General features: G+C 42.3%; 1 protein-coding gene across 3 annotated transcripts in view; it reads right to left on the bottom strand.

Moving 5' to 3' along the window:
• Positions 1-18,560, bottom strand: part of efl1 (elongation factor like GTPase 1) — a 289,931-nt gene that overhangs the window by 62,355 nt on the left and 209,016 nt on the right. The gene's annotated exons all lie outside the window — the stretch shown is intronic.

The raw sequence follows: 18,560 nt of genomic DNA, 5'->3' as shown, positions 1-18,560 counted from the left end.
TGCACAGAGCAATGCGCTGTCTTCCAGAGTGGGTGAAAATGGTGTAAGTACCTGGCTTAAACCAGGATATGTGGCACATTTCTTAACTTCTACCACTCATTACTTGACCAAAAGTCTCCTCTTCTGTTCCTAAAATATGACACTGAATAATGGCCAGAAGTGTTTTATGCAGATCATTATGATGTCACGTGACGTGATGCTGACCTTTTACCTTTTTGATATAAAATGTCATCACTTCATTATCATGTCTTTTAGACACATGTAAAATCTTGTCATTAATTAACATAGGAATTATTGAGTTACAACATATTTTGTGTGGTTACACTGACCTTGACCTTTGACCTTCAACCATCAAATTCTGATCAATTATTCTTCAGTCCAACATTTGTGAACATGAATATTTGTGTCATATTTGAAGAAATGTCCTTGAAGTGTTCTTGAGATATCGTGTTCACACGAATGAGGTGGACGGACAGATGGACAACCCCAAAACATAATGCCACCGTCTAAGGCTATTGGCATAAAAACACTACAGTGGAAGCTTCTGTTGGAGTGAGGATATTTCTACTGTCATAGCTATGAGTAAAAAACAACAACCTGTAATTCTGTAATTGTCCGCATTAACACCAACATTAAATCAAGTGTTCCTTGCCCAGAGACTTGTCTGCATTCTAAATATTCTCAAAATCTTATCAGTTGTTTCTGAGATCCTGCTGAATGAAGTTTTAAATACACAGGATGTGATGTTAAGATCCAGAGTGCTGGGGACTCTGCATGGCAGGGGCGTCCTTCTCCTTGAGCTGAGCTTGCGCCTGACCACATACCAAGTTCAGGACTAGGTGTTACAATCCTTGCATATACCTCGAGACACTGTTGTGAGACAGATGGTGACATTTAGGGGTTGGGTGGTTGAAGGAGCTAACGATTTCACCGGGGTCGTCAGGTGGGCACCCTCCTTCTTTGGTGATTCGTTGATGAGGCCCACGACACCTCCAGAGGGCCCAGCAGCATCATCTGGCATCCCAGGTGTGCCCCCCCTCCACTTTAGCCCCTTCCACCTCTCATTCCCCCAATGACAGCATGCTGTTATTTTGAAGCCCAGGTGTTGTCTCTCCTCCTGATCCAGAGCCACTGACTGGCCCTTTCAGCTGCTCCGGACAGGGCTTTGATGGCTTGACATTGTGCCTGGCCTCGGATTCCCATGTCCTTGAGGAGCCTTGTTGTTGACTGGCCAACGAAAACCTCTGCAACCAACTTCAACTGGGAGAACTGCGGGTTTCCAACCCCATTGTTCTGCATCAGCTGCCAGCTCAGCGTACTTAAGCCTCTTGCGCTCATAGGCCTCACCCACAGCATCCTTCCAGGGCACTGTGAGCTCAATGATGTACACGCTTCGTATTGAAATGGACCAGAGCACAAGGTCAGGTCTGAGGTTGGTTGTGGCAATTTCCGTTGGGAAGCAGAGTCTCTGCTCAAGGTCAGCGAGGAGCCTCCAGTCTCTTGCTGCACCCAGCTGCCCAGCCTCTGATGTTGGTGTGTGGGTCCTGGGTAGCTTCTCACCTTCGCGGACAAACTGTCTTGAGGAGGAAGGGTGGGAGGACCGCGGAGGAAGGGCATTGACAACCCTCCGTCTGCTCTCCAGCGTAGCTGCCAGGCACTTAAGCACCTGATTGTGCCGCCAGGTGTATCGGCCTTGTGTCGGGCTTGTCTTGCAGCCAACCAAGATGTGCTTCAGGTTAGCTGGAGATGGACAGAGGGGGCATGTAGGGTCTTCACCATAACATTGGCTAAGATTCTGAGGAGATGGTAGGACATCGTATGTGGCACGTATGATGAAGCTGGATCGAAATGCTTCCATGTCCCATAACTCCTTCCAAGAGATCTTTCGCTTCTCAACATCTTCCCAACACATCCGCTGTCCTTGCTTTCCTTGTGAGACAGCCCTTGCGCACCTTGCAGCCTGCTCTTGCCGGCGCACATCCTCGACCACGAGACCTCGCCACTGAGCTGGAGTTGCCTTGTACCAGGATGGTTGGCTTTCCCCAAGACCAAGGCCTCCTCTCCCTTTTTGCACATGGCCCACGATGTCCCGGTGCTTGAGGGCTGATTTGGCCTTATGTGTAGCTGCAGCTGGCGTCCACTTCCTCCCAATTGCCAGGGTGGGAGCAGTTTAAGCTAGACATGGGTCACGGGACTCTGTCAGCATCATCTCCAATCTTATTTTGGTGGTCTTGTACTCCTCTGTAAGACTGGACAGGGGAAGGTCCAAGATCCATTTTCTGTAGAGCCCGATGTTGCTGAGGCACCTGGGAAGGCCTAGCCATTTCCTGGCGAATGAGCTGACCAACCTCTCAAGCTTGTCAACCTTTGAGATTGGCGCCTCCTAGATGGTCAAAGGCCACATCATTCGAGGTAGGAGACCAAACTGAAGGCACCATAGCTTCAACCTGCCAGGGAGCATGGTCTTGTCTATACTCTCAACGTCGCTGGTTGTGTCCTGCCTGAGCTGCTTCACTTGGTCTTTATCCCTCAGGGTTGCATTGTACCAACGTCCAAGGCTCTTGATTGATTTCTCTGCCACAGTTGGAATGGGCTCATCACCAATGTAGAAGTGTTGGTCTGACAGCTTCCCTCTGACAACTGACAAGCTCCTGGACTTGCTTGGCTTGAGCTTCATCCGGGCCCATTCGACGTTCTCCTGTAATTTCCTTAGCAGCAGCCTTGTGCATGGAAGGGTTGGAGTGAGAGTGGTCATATCATCCATGTATGCCCTGATGGGAGGGAGTCGCAGGCCTGGTTGTAGTTGCACTCCTCCAACCACCCACCGAGATGCACGGATGATGACCTCCATGGCCATGGTGAAGGCTAGCGGGGAGATGGTGCATCCTGCCATGATGCCCACTTCCAGGCGTTGCCAAGCTGTGTAATCTGCTGTTGTTAAGCATAGCTGCATGTCCTGGAAGTAGGCCTTGACAAGGGCAGTGATGGTATCTGGCACTCTGAAGTAGCTGAACCGAAGGCATTGGTGAGATCAAGCAAAAAGTCATGGAGGTCTCTTCCATCCCTTTTGCCGCTTGGATTTGGTGACATGTCATACTCGTGTGCTCCACACAGTTGTTTCTGAGATCCTGCTGAATGACAGACTAGTTGGGACCAACACAAAGCCTCCTTTATAACATTTCAGTTATATGAAAATAACTTGCCTTTTTTAATGTCCCTGTTACGGCCGCCGCTCTTTCCACCTTCATTATGTGTATGTGTGTGTGTGAGACTAACTTCCCTCTGTCTGCCGAGCTGCCTGAACCTCCACTGGACTCAGGAGCTCCACCCCTCTGTCTTGATTGGTGCGTCCTCTGCTGTTTTTGACCGCCCAGCCCACAGCTCACCTGGGTCCCTGATTGGTGCGGCACAAGTGCAGTGGGCCAATCAAGGCCCATCATCTATAAGTGCCCTGCCAGCCTGTCAGTCTGGGCGGCTGACTGTTGGTGGCAGCTCGCCTCTTTGACTGAGAACTGTGTGTTGTGACAGAAAGCCAACTAGTAGCATTCGTAGCTTGTTATAAACTTTTGTAAATCTTGTGAAACCTCTGAAGTGTGGCCAGGTTGTTAGATATTGTTGCCATTTTGACCAATTCCAGACTTTTCTCATCCACACTTAGATAATTATTTGTATAGAGACACTAGGTGCAGGGGTGCTGTTTTGTTGTTGTTTGTTTATATAAGCCAAATTAGATAGTTAGAATTTGTTTTCCTTTTATTTTTGATTAGTTAGATCATAGGTCAAGCTCTGAGTGAGTCCTCTTTTTGTTATATTTGGTTTTTGAGTTAACAACACCCACCGGCCCTCTTCCTTGGTTTGTTCTCATTTTATTGTTAACCATTTTTCCTTAATTTAAGTTACATGAAAAATGCTTTACCTTTTAACATCTGGGTTTTTGTGTTGCTTCCCTTTCCCCTACAAGCTGGGTTGTAACAGTCCCAAATAAAAAAAGATATTTACGTGCTGAAAGCCGTATGAAGCCAAGCTGCAAATATTTTGTGTCATTTGATTCATGTGCTTGCTGTGTCTCTGCTTTAAATCTACCCCTGGAGTAGTCACGCCTCATATATGGCACAGAGCAAGGTTGGAAATAATCCATGTGAGGTGCTGTAAATATTAATATGATTACTACCACACTGTAGCTAACAGCTTAAAAGGATAACTTCACCATTTTTAAACCTGGACCCTGTTTCCCTGCGTAAATTGGTCAATGAGACTGATGTGAACAATTTTTGAAATTGGTATTGAGGGAGCAGGCAGCGGCCTGCAGCCACGGGACGGGCTGCAATGGAAGCACATGGGACAACCGAAATTGTCACCGCATGTCCATTAAAAGTGGTTGTCTCTTTACCTTTCACTTGATCCAGTCTGTTTGTTTTTGCCTCGTTAAGCAGATGTGTCTTTCTGAAATCTCACAAAATGTCCCTTGCCGCAGGAAAACAACTATGGAAACGTGTCGCCTGTGTCTTGACCAAAAAATTGCACATGAACACACCGCAAAGACTTCAACCGACGGCCAACCAGCACTAGGGTTGGGTACCGTTCATAATTGAACCAATACAGTACCGGTACCGGTATCTGGAATTCGGTACCGGTACCAAACGGTACCTTATTTCGGTACTTTTTAACCCTATGGGCCCTAGGCCTTTTTGGGGTATTTTTACTGCCTTTACTTTTAAGCTCATATCACAGTCATTATAAAGGCTACATACACATGCTATATCTTGTTTTTTTCAGGACAATCTGGGCTAACCAGATTTGCCATCATTTCATGTTTTTCTATGTGCCTGTATTTTATATTAATTTTATATCAATGAAAAAAACAAATCTGTGTGCCTAAATTCTTACATTTTTACATGTATCTCACCATAGCAAGTTGGAAAATGACATATTCTGCCATATCTGAAGAGGGGAGACTCTCTGGAATCTGGCAATATAAGAACCATGATGCTGGGACATTCTGTCACTTCACAGCTGTCCAAAACATGTGGTTTGTGCCAGGCGGACATGTTTGCCAGTATTTTTTCATTATCGCAAGAAATTCCATTGACTCATTCACAAGTCAAAAATGTGTTTTATCTGAAAGAAACATGCAATATTTACATCTAAGATAATAGAAAAATAGTCAACCAAGTGCAATGATGTCCTCCAAGATAATATTTGTTTTTCAGTTTCAGTTATATACTGGGGAGACATTTTGGGCATTGGTGGGGGGGCACGTGTCTCCCTCAGTGTATATGGTGACTACGGCCCTGTCAGCATGCATTAGGCTGCAGTTGTCTGGGTGCGCAAAGGTGAAGTGGCTGGTCTTGTCATTGTTTTGTCATACAAAAAGCTGGACTACAAATGTGGATAGACAGGGAGAAACTCACGCAAGCCTAAGATGTGGTAAGATACGATATTCTTCACTATGTGAAGTGACTGATAACAAGATCTGTATCATGGATTGTAAAGAAATTCGTCAGGTTTTTATTTTGTAGACAATCGATCTGTATTTATAGCGTGATGGGATGACAGCACAATGATGTGTGTGGTCCTGCGCTTTCATGTGATAATGCGTGGCATTTCTGTGAGAGCCTGCGTTCGCGAGTAATCCATCCAAGAGTAATGTGTGTGCAAAGCTGTATGAAAGCTCTGTTATACATAATTTTATTGTAATTTTATCAATTTTTTTCGCTGTGAAAACATTGGATTACTGACAAGTGCTTGGCCTTGTCGGAAAGCTACAATTCTGCTGTGTCCGCTGATATGTGTGGCTTCTCAATATGACGCGCGGTCGCGGAGAAAATCCACAGAGAAGAACGGGTGTGAATTTGGACACACTATGCGTCGTTTGGGCCCATAGTCTAAACTTCTCAGTTTCAACATTTTATTGAGAACATTTAGGAACAGTGCTGGACGTTAACTTTTGTCTGCACGTTATTTTTGTTGCCATTGTTGCTGAGTCTGAGGTGCGAGTCATGCGCTCTCGCTCCGCCTCCACCTCAGGTACCGAAATTTGGCACCATTTCATTTTAAGTGAATCGGCACTCAGTAGTACCGACGTGAATCGGTACCAAGTACAAAAAGTACCGAGTTTCGGTACCCAACCCTAACCAGCACGTACGTTCCATGCCTGCATGAGAGGAAATTACTCTTCACACCGGCAGATGGCAGTAGTCTGTAGTTGTTCAAAATGGCATCCAGAGACTGGCCCTAAAGTGGTTTGCCTCCTATCTACAAAACCGATCTGCCTCTGTTTCACTGAACAATGTCTCTCCTTCCTCTGCACACATCTCCTGTGGCATACCACAAGGCTCCATATTAGGTCCCATTTTATTTTCCTCGTATATGCTTTCCTTGGGGTCTCTTTTTAGAAAATATAAAATTTCTTACTATTTTTTGCTGACAACACTCAGCTATATCTCCTGCTCAAACCTTGCAATCCATGCAGTGTCAGCGTCCTCTTAAATTGCACTGAGGATGTATAATCCTGGAAAAGCTGTCTTCAACTTAACCAGGATAAAATAGAGGTTTTAATCTTTGGCCCAGCTGTCAAGTCTGCTTCCACAATTAATGCCCTTGGGTTTCTGTTATTAAACATAAAATCACGTGAAAAAATCTCATTGCATTCTTTGATTCTGGTTTAAAATTTGATAAACAAATCAACTCTGTCATTAACAGTGGCTTTTACCATCTCAGGTCACTTGCAAAATTAAAACCCTTCCTGCCTGTCAAAGATTTTGGTATTTTAGCCAATGCTTTTATTACCTATCACTTAGACTATTGCAAATCCTTCTATGTGGGAATCAGTTTGTCAGCCCTACCCTGGATGGGAAGGAAGAGAGACCACATCACCCCAGTGCTGGTCTATTTTCACTGGTTACCAGTAAAATACAGAACTGATTTTAAAATTCTCTTCTTTGTTTTAACACAACTTCCAAGCCATTGACGTGATTTTCCGTCATTTATGACACAACGCTTCCCTGCCATTGAGGAGATATGCTGGCAATCTGTGTTTTCACTGTTATAAGATAGGGGGCTCTGTTACACATCTTGTGAAACAGAAGAGCACCACCGTGACCAAATAAAAAATGAAGAAGATCAGCTGGAAACCAGAAGATATAGCAGCTTGTACACTGCATGAAAAGTTTACGGTTGTGCAAACTATGGAGATGTCATTGGACTCTGACAATTCCTGTTCCTGTTTTGATCAACATTCTGAATCCGATTTGGATGAAGAAGCAAACAAGTTTGGTGGGACGAAACAGGATCTCCATGACGGTGGCAGTAAAACATGGACAAAACGACCACAGAGGAGAAGGAGAAAACAAATCACTGATCGATCACCGAATGTGGCAACATGTTCCGCTACACCTCAAAGATAATACTATTTTTATTATTATTATTAATAATAATAATAATAATGATATTACTAATAATAATTAATTATTGTACCTTTATTTATACAGTTCAAACAAATGTAATGAGTTTGGGGGGAAAAAAATGTAAATGTGAAATTGATTTCATACTTGAAAATGACATTCTTTGACAGTGATGCATTTTTCTCAGCTTTTTGTCCAAAATGTTTTTTTTTTTTTGGTTGTTGTTTTTTAATATGCACAAATTCAATAGTTGATTAAAAAAAATGGATTACGATAGAATAAAATGTTTTTTTATGTCTAAAAACAGGACAGGAGGTCACTTTTTTAGTTTCATGTATGTACTGTTTACATATTCATAGAACAAATTATTCTGTGGGTCTTGAAAGATTAGTGAATATGATGAACAATGCTGGCTGTGGCTGGCAACTTAAAAATAATACTCTGATGGGGAAAGTGTTAAAGCACTGCATGGAAATGCCCCTGTTTACATCTCTGGACTGCTAATCCCCTATTCCACCTCCCGACCCCTCAGATTTAGTTACTGCCATCCATTCCACATACCCAGTTAAATAGTAGAGGTGATCCAGCATTTTTTCTGTTGTTGGTCCTAAACTGTGGAATAGTCTCCCGCTTACAGCTAGATCTTCCTCCTCTATTGATAAATTCAAGGCTCATCTCAAGACGCATCTCTTTTCTATGGCCTTCTAACTATCATTAGGATGACATACCTGACAACACTGTTTAACGCTTAATGTATTTTCTGAGTTTTATCTTGTTGTTTGTGCAGTGCTTTTTGTGTTATGATGTTGTCAAAATATTGTATGCTCTTATTAATTGGATTGTTTTTATTTGATCGTTTGATCGAAATGTGCTCTATAAATAAATCTGACCTGACTTGACTTAAATGAACATGTAATTTCACCTGATTATAATGTGGAGCTTTTTTACAGTAGATGCAGGCTCGGGATGCTGGATGAGGTATGGTTCTGTGTAGTGTCTGGCTCTATATAAGCAAAAGTATTTTTTAGAGAGAGTATTTTTCTGTTCCGAAAGAAGAGAAATAATAGAAACAACTGAACCTCATTCTAATGTGAGCACCAACAAATAAACAGCAGTCTCTGGTTTATCATAAACACAATTACAGCAGAGTTCAGGAAGTGGTAAGCTGTTCTGCCCTGGACGTAAAAAACAACAAAAAAGTAGGCACAACTGTAAGCCTTCCAAAATAATGAGGGCTGGCTGAGTATGTGTCAACTCTTGAGATCCAGTCATTGGATCACTGAAGCAGGCCCCTGATTCAGTTCTGATGACAGACAGAGAAAGCATTCTTTCAGAATGCTGGAGCTGTGATGTCACAGCTCATGCTCACTTGAGTGGCTGAGCCTTGCCGACCTCATTCTTAGCATGACACTGCAGGTCAGGCTGCTTGCCAGCAGTGTCACAAAGGGCTCAGACTGCCATCGGCCAGACGACGTACTGACCAGTTACCCAACCAGCCTTCCAAGCCAGTAGATCAGGAGGCCAATCGGCCAGTTTATGAACCAGTCAACTAGCCAAGAAAACATCGATTGCCATTTTCCATACACGTGCTGGCCTGGCTTGACTTAGTTTGACTCGGCGCAGCAGCCCAGCATGGCAGGGATTTGCATCTCCATACAACAGGGCCACCTGCTTAAAGGAGTGTCTCTAATTGATGACACACTTGTCTTGAGTAGCTGAGATTAAAGAGCAGTGTCCTATTTAGCTTGTGTCAATTTTGCTTGGTATCTACCACTTATTGCTTGAAAATCAGAGTTGGAATGACCAAATGGATCAAGACGAGGATCTGAATTGTTAATGAATAATGATGCTGAATCATCCCTGAATGATGACATCACCAGAACCCGCTTGGAGGCAGTCATGCACGCTCACCCACTTCCACAATGGTCTACCTTGGCGCAACTCGGCACGACTTGGCACAACTTGGCACTTTTAAACTGGTAATGGCAATGCAAATCAATATACAGTGGTTTGACTTGGCATGGCCAAAAGTGCCAATGAAAAAACCCTACTAAGCTATCAAGTCACATTACCAGCCAATGAGCCAACAAACCAAACAACAAGCCAATGATCTAGTCACAAAGCAAGCCATCAAGCCATCTACCTATCGAATCCATAAGCCACTCTATGAGTTAAGTAGCCAGCCAGCAGGCCAGCCCCTGTCCTCCTTTGCCATCTCAGTCCTGAGCTGTCTGGCCCAGCTCTAAAGATAGTGGCAGCATTACACAAGGCCTCCTTTCTTCAGCTGGAATCCCACATACAGTTCAACAGGCAGCAGAGAGGAGTCTGTGTCTACTGACATGACAGAAGCTTTGACCGCAAAAAGAACCAGTTCCCTTGAGGAACACTGCTGCTCTAATTATTAATAATCTCTTTTTTTTTTATTTGTATCTTATTTTTTTGTCAGTTAAATTTTGAATGACCAGAGCATATGTCAGAATATATGTCATATGGATTACTGTAATTTTATTATGTTGATCTGTTCTGTACGACATCTATTGCACGTCTGTCCATCCTGGAAGAGGGATCCTTCCTTAGTTTCTCTTCCTGAGGTTTCTACTGTTTTTTCCCTGTAGAAGGGTTTTTTTGGGGGAGTTTTGCTTATTCGCTGTGAGGGTCCTAAGGACAGATGGATGTCGTAAATTGTGATTGTGATATTGGGTTCAAAAATAAGATTGAATTGAACTGAATTAAAGTAATAACTTAATAACTTTTTTTTTTAATGAGAACAAAATGTTATCACTGTCAGATTTGTGCCTGCCAGAATGAAAATTTTGGGGGCATAAAATAGTAGGGGTGGGGTTAGTGAACACTCAATCTGACTTTATTTTTAATTTGAAATGTCAGTGTAGATTTAGATTCCAGCGTAAGGGCACAATGTGAGTGTTACAGTTGACTTTATATAAGTGTGTTTTTATCTGTGTGTGCAGAAGCAGGCAAACACCAGCCATCTGTAGAGAGATGTATTTGACCTCGTTCTGCTCACACCTGTCTCCTACAGATTCTCTGTCTCTTTGCTTCTCTTTTGTCACTCCTTTCCTCCTCTACTGTTTGGACTTTAAAGTATTTATGGGAGACTTTTTCTCTTTAAAATGTGCTCAATTTCAACTCAGTGAAATAAGATCTTCAGTCTTCTTTTCATGGTTGACATCAAACTGCTCTTAACTACAAGGGTTTGGTCATTAGTGAGTGCACAAAGACAACAGACAAAACATGCTGTGTCAATGCTTGAGTTACATTGGTGTGTATGTGTATGTGTGTGTGTGTCTGAGGGGTAAGACCAGTCATCAAAATACCACATGTCCACGCCCCTATCACACTACATACACATCTGTTTGTGTGCGTCTTTATCATTATCAACATACATACATCCAACATGTCTGTATGCTTTAAAGCCCTCTGAGGCAAATTGTGATTTGTGATATTGGGCTTTATAAATAAAATTGATTGACTGATCCATGAGCTTGTGATTCTGTAAACATATAACACACATAATAGATAATGAATGTACCACAGACCATGGCTCCCAACTGGTGGGCTGTGGTCCAAAAGTGAATGGATTGCAAGGAACTTGCAAACGTGTCAGGTTTGCAAAAAACATTAATTATTTTTACGTACAGTGAATTTTCAGCAAGGATTATGCTGAGCATCTTGAAAATGCACAGGTTTACTCTCCAAACCTTTTTTCATATATATTTTCAAATAGAAGAATAATGAGCTCATTAAGCTCATTATTATATAATAAAGAACAACAACATGGAAAAAAATGAAGAGTATACTGGGTGAGTCAATAGCAATTCCAAAAAGCACTTGTTTGTGAAACAATCAAAATTCACCATTAAGCTGGTCTACACGGAGGGACAGAGGTAAAGTAGTTGTTGATGATTTAATGAATAGAAACAAATGGATCTCTTGGACAGATCTGCAAAAAAAGTATAGCCTGTCTAATAAAGAATTTTCTAAGTATTTAAAACTCAGGGCCCGTATTCACAAAGATTCTCAGAGTCCTCTCAGAGAGCTCCTAAGTGGTTTGCCTCCTATCTACAAAACTGATCTTAGCTTAAGAGTGATTCAGGAAGTTTCTGAGAGCAACTCTGAGCAAGGAGGGGACAGAAACTTTTATCTTAGTGAGGAGGTGTGGTTGACCCCATTGCTAGGTATGACGCAGTCCTCTAAAAGCTGTGATTGGTTGTTACAAAGAGGAAAAAAGAAAAACAAATGTGCTCCTAGTAATGAATGGACAGTGAAATCAACCGATCATAGAACTTAGACTGTATTAAAAAATGCGTAATTGTGAAAATAATTTTATGCCATGATGATGAAACTCAGCAAAATTAAATTAATTGTTACACAGCTTCAACATGTTTGAACGTACCTCATTCACATGCCGATTATTATATTTCCGATTATGTTTACTTGCCATGCTGGTAATTTTACTACTTAATCTATTTGATATTAATGGTGGAAGCAGACTCAGCTGCCAGCAATTACTGTGATTGCTGGCCTCCTTGTAAAAAGCGGTTTGATTTGGCAGAATGACCAAAACAACGAATGAAATGGAGAAAAAAAGAACGAGAAAGCCGAACTGGACAGAAGAGCAGTGCCTGCTGTTTTGGCACAGCTCGTGGAGGAGAACAAAGGAGTTTTAAGAGGGAAATTCGGTCCCGGGATCACGGCACAAGGGAAGAGACAGACTTGGGAGCGCATTGCCCGACAAATCAATGCGTCGTTCCCTCTCCTTTTACGCACAAGCGATGAGTGTGAGAAGCGCTGCTACGTGCTGCAATCCAAAGCGGGCATTATTGCGTTACTATGCTGGGTGGGAAAAGTAAGCTCATCTCTGATGAGGTCAACCACAAACATTTTCCCTGCACTATCAAGCCGGTAGCGTCTTATTAAATCACTGTTGTTCAAATATACGGAGAATATCTCTCCTCTGTCCTTCCGCCATCTTCTCTGTTTAAGAAGCCTAAGAGTGTCTTAAAAGTCCTCCGCCCTCCTCTTAACAGTTTTTCACCTTAGGAGCTCTCTTAAGGCCTAAGATGCTTTGTGAATAACTTTTATCTTACCAAGGGAAAATTCAAAGAAAAATCTTAAAATTCGAGGAATTCTAAGATTTTTCTTAGAATGACGTCACTAAGAGCTACTTTTAGTCTTAGGATTCCTTGTGAATACGGGCCCAGAAGTGTATTCCAAACCTTTGATTTACATTCATCTGGACAGAAAAGCAATTTAGAATCACTGATGTTTTATTCAGAAACAGATAATAAGTTAGCAGGTAAAGTCTACAAAATCTTGCAGAAATCGTATTCAGTTACTACTTTGCTGCAATCTAGAATACAGTTAAGGATAAGGATAAGGATAGACTTTACTGTCCCCAGAGGGAAATTTGTCTTGGACAACAATGCCACAGCTGCAATTACAGTTCATCACTCACACGTATCACGTATCACAGTTGTGGAATTTAGATTTATTCAATTCAAATAAACACAAGAAGTTTGTGCTCTAATAATAATAAAAAAAAAAAAAAGGGATCAGCGCTCAGTGAATAATCCTCCTAAGCCCTACGATAAGCTATTATGGCAAGGCTTAACTATACAGACCTGTGAGCAGTGATAACTAGCATGTCTTTGGGGTCATCGGGTGGGAACCTCCTTTCACCGGTGTTTCGTCTAGTTAGTCCCACGACACCTCCAGGAGGCTAGACAGTGATCTCTGGCGTCCCAGAGACACTCCCCTAATGCCAGGTCTCACTGCTCCCCACACTAACCGAACAACCTCCTTTACCTTACCTATACTACCACAGAGGAGGTAGACCCAGGGAAGGAAGCCTTGTTAGGCTATCACACTCCCCCGCCGGGTTAGGCTGTACAGTCTACCTCCCCAGGACGAGCCCTCACAACAATGACACCTCCAGGAGGCTGGACAGTGATCTCAGCCCAAACAGCACTGCCAACTTCAACCAAGCCCAGGCTCCGTTTATGCGAGCTCCAGGCAGAAGCAATGCTGATACTACCTTTACTAGCACATTCACCATACTCTATTTCACACGCTACATAGCATAACTACAATGTAAGCTAAAGTTAAAGGAGATAAATGAACTCACAGGATCAGCAAACACACTCACTTTGCAGCATGGTCTCAAACAAAATGGATTCAAATAGGCCACTCCCACACTTAAATAACCTTCCTCTTCCTGGATTTCCTTCTTACTTACACATGGCTTTCTCAGCCCAAACAGCACTGCCATCTTCAACCAAACCCAGGCTCCATACATGCGAGCTCCAGGCAGAAGCAATGCTGATACTAGCTTTCCTGTCACATTCACCATACTCTATTTCACACACTACATAGCATAACTACAATATAAGCTAAAGTTAAAGGAGCTAACTGGACTTACAGGATCAGCAAGCACACTCACCTTGCCGCATGGCCTCAAACAAAATGGATTCCAATAGGCCACTCCCACACTTAAATACTTCCTCTTCCTGGATTTCTCCTGACAGGAAGTGGATCTCTCCACCTGATCTCAAGGAGTTATGTGCCCTGCTTAGTAGTTCCCCCTGCTGGCCCCCAGCTGACATTATTTCTTCTGTAATAGATAAACTGGCTGCATTTAATTGCTTCATCTGACATTTCCCTCACTGTCTTCCTCAAATTCTGTCCCCGCACTCCGAGTTCTCCCAGGAGTGAGACAGTTGATCTTGCTATGAATCCCCTACACCCCACTTCCACTGGACAAATCCTAGTCTTCCATCCTCGCTGCTCAGCTTCTGCTCCTAAGTCTGCATATCTAAGCTTTTTTCTTTCATAGGCTTCTTCCACTGAGTCTTCCCAAGGAACTGTCAGCTCAATGAAATAAACTATCCACTGACTCACTGACCACAACACTATGTCAGGCCTCTGCTTGGTACAAACTATTTCCTGGGGCACAACACGCTTTCCCCCTAAATCTACTTGCATTTCCCAATCACAAGCACCTTCTAGCCTGCCACACCCTTGCCTCCTTACTAACTTATCCCTTCTGTATTTCTCCCCCTCATGGACAAACTGAATTGCTAAACTCTTATTCTTCACACCATCTGAATTTACCTGTCTTCGTTTCCCTTCGATGCCTGCAGCTAAACATTCAACACCTGGTTATGTCGCCATGTATATTGGCCTTGTGACAAGCGAACTTTACAGCCTGACAAAATATGCTTTAACGTTGCGGTACCTGAACACAATGGGCATGATGGGTCCCCATACAGTAATAAGGTATCCCACGATATCTAAAAATAGCAACAGTATCAGTTTCATTACCGTCATTAAAAAAATGTGCCACGCATATAGGCCTATAGGGGCCAGATATAATATTAAATATAATTTATTTAATGCCTAAATAATGAGTGTTTGTCCAGCACCTATGTATGTGTGGTTGAGTTTCAATTTAATACTATTACAATTTAAAACTAATAGTAGGCTATAATGTTTCTCTTATAACTGCCCTTAACTGTTGTCGGGAGATGACATTTGATAAAGTTTTTGGATGTGATGTCGTCACGTGACAGCTCGATGTGAGAAAGAGAAGAAACGATGGCAAGCTGCACATCAAGTGAGTTGGTATCAAAAAAAAGCACAACTTCACAACTTCTGCAAGCAGCAGCAGCAGCAGCAGGTCCAGTGGCCATCAGAGTGAAGGAGGGAGAAGTGCAACCTGAACCACCCAAAAAAAGATGACTGTGGGCAGTCTCCTTCAAAGAAAAGCCGATGCGGTGGCAGGTCCGTACCATACAGGAGCGAACAGGAGCAGAGATAACTTCCCGTTGTCGCAAGCTTGTTATTCGGGGAGACGAAGACCCCCTTCTCAGGTGGAAATGTGATGGAGCCAGGTGTTTTCCACTGATGTCGAGGGTTGCCCAAAAGTACCTGTGCGTTTGTGCCACAAGCTCTCCATCAGAGCGCCTATTCAGCACTGCAGGCAAAGTTGTCAATCCACTATGTGCCCTGCTCCAGCTGGAAAAAGTAAACATGCTGGTTTTTCTGGCGAAAAACCTTGAATAGTTTTGGAGCATATGATGCTGCTATAGTTATCATTATAGTTTGATTGTATGTCATTTTCAATGACATACAATCAAAGTGTCTGTTCTGACGGACAAAAAAGTTGGTACTTGGAGAGGATGAACTTTTCAAACTAAAGGTAGACTCTAAAAAATAAACCAATGGACAGTATTTCCCATTGCTTCTCAGGATAGGATTATATATGCCCATTTTAGGTTATGCCTTGTTATTTATTGTACTGTTTTTCTTATCTGATAAGCCCTAGAACTGGATGCTGTAGAGTTGTGCTTTTAATTTATTTGATTTATGTTGATAGGTTCTAAAAATAAACCATCGAACAGTACACGTGGCGGCCTGAGGAGCACACATTATCGTTACTGCCTTTGTTATTTATTGTTACTCTATTAGAAGTGGACTGTAGCCCACAGACAATTTGTTGTTATTTCATTCTGTTTGGTTGACTGCTGCATTTGCACTTTTTTAAATATAAAAGTTGTTAATGTTGTACTAGACTCACAAGTCAGTCTTTAGACGCTTTGCTTAACTAAAGACTGATGACTTTCTCCCTGATTTTGTGTTTAGATGGGCGGATACAATTTCAGAGTTTAAAAAAACTCCCTATGTTGCAGAACCAATAGTAAATCTGCAGGGCGGTCCTTCGGTGGCTTGCTGAACTCTTGTGCTTGTAAACATAGTCCCACTAGAAACACGTGTAGCGGTACAAAATGGCTCAGCTGTGCTCACAGAAAACGCCGTCAAAGTTAGTGGGTGTTTGTCGCGTTTGCGGCGACACATTCTCGCCAACTAAAAGAAACAAACATAATCTTTTACAAGGCCATGACTCATCCATCTGGCCGGACTATAGAGGGAATCGCCTTGTTGTTTACAAATACTTCCGGGTAGAAAACCAGCAGAGCTTTTAGCTACACATATATAGCCTATATATCACATTTTTCACATCACTGTATCACCGTTTGGACTAATCTGATGTTTGTAAAGTCTATAAACACAATGATTGAACAAACATTACTATTTCTGTGTGCACGTTTAGCTGGGCTAACCATTAGCTGTTAGCCCTGTTAGCCGTTAGCAGTGTCTGTAATAGGTAATAACTCATTAAATGGTCCGTGAAAAAAATAGCTTTTCCAGCGGATATCTTAGTTACAACATGATTGACCTAGCAAAGCAGTTTTGTGTTGCTTTGTGTGGTATTTATTCAGTTTTGGGAAATCACGATGTCTAGAAAGCATCAGTGGCTGCAGCTGACAGGGACAGCTAACACTAACAACAAAGCAAACATCAGGACATCATCTGTTAAAAGCCTCCCGTTGTCGGATACGACATGAAACTACTCCAGTTAGCTCAATAATGTTGTAACTAAGACATCCGCTGGAAAAAATATTTTCTTCACGGATGAGCACACGTTTGATAAAACGGAGTTAAATCTCTCGGCATCCATTTTCAAGCTTTCTGTGTGTTTGTTTCCTGGCGGACGGGAAAAGGAGGAGCACACATTTCCGAGAAGGCGTGTCCTTTTCAAAAATGCAAGAGGCGTTGCTTTGTTGCTGGCCGTTTTCGCTGGTGTGTTAAACACACTTTAGAAAGGAGTGTCCCCAGACTATCAGAAGGCGGAGATCTCTGATTGTCTGGTGGCGAGACTAATGTTGTACATGTTTTGTTGTTATTTTTCAGTATTCTTAGGCCTACGTAATGTTTGCTATTCTGTTTCTGAACGGTATAGGCGCAAGCCGACAATTTGGCGACTCCCCTTGAGCCCTTCAAAGTGATTTTTAATTAGTCATGGTAATACCGTATACCCCGGGAAAATGTGGGGAAGGTTTAACGGTATCAAAATTTGGATACCGCCCAACTCTAATGCTAACCTGTGCAAAAACACCTGCACACACACATCTGTGTGTGCAAAATATGTACAATAGGGCAATGTGCAATTTACATCAGCACTTTACAAACTTGTGAAATAGAGAGATATATAATCAGCACTTTGAAATGGGCAATGTGCAATTCTTTTCTTGTATATCTCAATACTAATGCACTTTAACACTCAAGCACTTTAGCACTTATATAATCCAAATTCCTATGGTCACTTAATTTCTGGTTTGTTATGAGTAACATGGTTTATTGTTTGTTAGTCTGCTTATTGTACTTTTCACCATTATTGTTTTATTGATTGTATATTGTTAACACCAACCTGCCTAGGCACAAAGAATGGAAATTACCCACTGGCTATAATCCTGCATATTTACATGTAAGTGTTTATTAATATGTACTGTCACTGATTATTTAAAAAATAAATAAATCTACAAATCTACTGCACATCTTGCGAGGCATACCGTATTTTGTTATTTTAATAGTAAGGTAGACGACTCAAATGTGACCTAATTTGGCATGCATTTGGTAGTATACAACATAAAAGTTGTCATGGGATGGTACTATTTTCTAGGTTGATTGTAAATGCTCACGATGATGATGCTTACATGCCGATATTTAGCAGTTATTGTCAATCTGGTCTTACTTTGAAGTTGCCGAAATCCAGCGCTTGGTCAGTGACTTCCAACATCAGACATCGACGAATAAAGCTGTCCTTTCATGTCGGCATGATTCACGGACGGTCGCCATTATTGTTTAACTGTGCCTGGCATTGTCAGGTGGGAACACAGTGGGACAACAATGGAAGTTAAGGCGGCATAAGTCCAATAAGGGCAGGCAGGAGGGATGGTGGATGGGTCCAGCAACCACCGACTTTCACCTGGGAGGTTGGTGTTTGCTTCCCATAAGATTGTAAAGCCAAACCCTGTTCTTTTTTCCTAAACCCAACCATGTGCTTTTGTTGCCTAAAGGTAACCATGTGCATTTGTTGTTGACGGGAAATCAACATCAATTTGCAGTGTTGTACCGACATAGTGTGTTTATTTTGAAAGAGACTATGCAAACTGTGTATTTCCTGTGGGAAAAAAAGTATTTCTAAAAAAGACAATGCATGTAACAGTCAGAAGTTGACAAGGCGTCCCAGAATGTCAACAACCAACACACCCAGGGTACCTTGCACGTCGTATGTTG

The sequence above is a fragment of the Epinephelus lanceolatus genome, chromosome 2 (genome assembly GCF_041903045.1).
Source record: "Epinephelus lanceolatus isolate andai-2023 chromosome 2, ASM4190304v1, whole genome shotgun sequence".
Lineage (NCBI taxonomy): Eukaryota > Metazoa > Chordata > Actinopteri > Perciformes > Serranidae > Epinephelus > Epinephelus lanceolatus.
Note: the sequence above shows the minus strand (reverse complement) of the source record. Positions and strands in the feature narration are given on the sequence as shown.